Source organism: Vombatus ursinus, unplaced genomic scaffold, assembly GCF_900497805.2.
Source record: "Vombatus ursinus unplaced genomic scaffold, bare-nosed wombat genome assembly UNPS02002059.1, whole genome shotgun sequence".
In the NCBI taxonomy this organism is placed as follows: Eukaryota; Metazoa; Chordata; class Mammalia; order Diprotodontia; family Vombatidae; genus Vombatus; species Vombatus ursinus.
In genome coordinates, this window is record NW_020941837.1 from 1 (window position 1) to 2156 (window position 2156).

Genomic DNA, 2156 nt, shown 5'->3' on the forward strand with positions numbered 1-2156 from the left:
CTCCTTGTCCCTTTTACACCTGCCCTGAAGCTGAGACCTCCCACATGAGGGGTCCCCCCTCCTTTTACAGTGGGAGCTCCATGAGAGCCCAGACTGGCTTCCTTAGCTGTCTGCATCCCCAGGGATTGGCACGTAAGTCCTTCAGAAATGTTTTCTCTTCTATTCAGCCCTTCTAGTCTAAAACCCTCAATTTACCAATAAGGAAACTGAGGCCCAGTGAAATGAAGGGACAAAGCAGAGTCATAAAGGTAGAAACTGGCCAAACCCCAGGATTGGGGCCCAGGTCATGTGACTCCATAGGCACTGGTCTCATCATGTTTCATGATTCCATATAAGATGGAAAGAAAAGGCTTCATTCAGTAATAAAGGCCAGCATATATGGTGCTTAAAATATGGTGTGCCCAACACTCCCGTAAGCCCTCATCTGAGCCTTAAAATCATCCTATGGCTAGGTCCTACAGTATGATGGTATTTCTAAAAATGGGAAAACGGAGGCTTAGAAAGGGAAAGAGTTGGGGTAAAGATCTTCCTAATATCAAGATATTGGACTAGAATTTATGACATTTGACATTGACCATAACAAAGCAACTCAAGAGGTAGAAAGGTGGGCACCGGGCATTCTAAGCACAGAGAACAGTTGGCAATGGTGTGGAGGTGGGAAAATGCAAGTAATCCAGTTTGCCTGAATGTGGAAGGAGTGTTGTGACATGGCTTGGAATGATGCCAGAGATGATGCCACTTTGGGGAGGGTCTAGTTAAGCTGCTTCAAATAGTAGAAATCCGCTAAGCTTGCCCAGGAGGAAGGAGATGTTCAGGACAGAGTTCCCTAGGCCTGAGCCCTCCAACCTTCAGTACCTTCTTTCCTTTTGTGCGCACTGGAAGCAGGTCCACGGGAGGCCTTTGGGCTGCCTGAGCCCTGGAGAGCAAGGAGCAGAGACACACAGTGGGCTAACATAGCGTATCTCCCAGGTCTGGGAAACCATAGGTCAAGGAAGGAGAAAGTCGTTTGGAGATTTCCCATTCCAAGCAGAGCCGACTGAGGCCCAGGCTTGGCAAAGACTGGCCATGTTTCCCAAATAGGCAGCCACAGTTCACAAGAACATCCGCAGGGCAGGGAAGGAGGCGGGGGTCTGACAACTGCCAAGCCTGTCACTCTGAAGACCAGGCAAGGAAAGGAAGAAGAGGTCTGCATCTGAATGGGAGATATCATCTGCCCAACGAAGAGAGAGAAGCTCCTGCTTCAGATGCGGGAGTCTACCCAGGGCCCTGGCTCCTCATTCCTGGGAGCTAGGATCCCAGCTGGTAAAGGGGCAGGGGTGGGTGTGGGGTGATTGTGAGGGAGAAGGGAAAGGGCTAGGGGAGGCCTGAGGCTCTCAGCAGGGGGCAAGGTGAGTGTCAAGGGACAAATGCCCTTTCAGCTGTCTGGAAGAATGGAAAGGGGAATTCAGCTGAACTCAACCATTTCTCCTGGGACTGCCTGGGCTACAGTAGCTGGTGCTTCTGTAGACCAGGAAAGGTGAAGGCAGCACCCTCAAGGCTGGGACACTGAGTAGCTGACTCCCATCCTTGTTGTTCAAAGCCCCTCTCCCAAGGAGCAGACCATCTTCAGAGAATATTTCCATCTGGGTGTCTATTCTCCCTAACCAGTCACACTGAATTCTCTTTTCAATAGGCCAGACACTTGCTAGCGAGTTTTCTAGAGATCACTGATTGAGAGTAGAATGGGACCACAGAGGTCTTCAAGTACAAATCTTTCATTTGACAGGGAGGGAAACCGAGTCCCAGGTGGAGGTGTGTATCCTTCCTAAAGTCAGAAGCAGTAAAAAGGGGAGGCAGGATTTGACCATAAACCCTCTGACCCCCAACCCTCTTTGAATTCTATCAGAACAATAGTACCCTAGAATGCCAGGCTTCCAGGGCCACTAACTGTCACCCTTTGGACCTACAGTCATCAAGTGAATCAAGAGTACTTCCTCTGGGCCGCTGCTGTGGGACATGAAGGAGGGAGGAGGTAGGTTTTGAGCCCTTGGGGGTAGCTTGGGGGGGACGACACACAATGGTTCTATGGTACCCACAGGCCTGCTGGTAATTCATATCTAGCATCATGTGAGAGTCTTATCAAGCCTGTAAAAACAGCTGCATTCATACAGAAGAGA

The 2156-nt window shown here is 50.0% G+C and overlaps 1 long non-coding RNA gene across 2 annotated transcripts; it reads left to right on the forward strand.

Moving 5' to 3' along the window:
* The first annotated feature begins 6 nt into the window (after positions 1-6).
* Positions 7-2149, forward strand: LOC114048418. Of its 2 annotated transcripts, none has more exons than XR_003569759.1 (3): positions 7-132; positions 883-1302; positions 1419-2149. It is a non-coding gene; the product is annotated as an uncharacterized LOC114048418 (long non-coding RNA). The 2 variants fall into 2 exon arrangements; XR_003569758.1 differs by having other exon boundaries at positions 886-1302.
* The last annotated feature ends 7 nt before the right edge of the window (positions 2150-2156 follow it).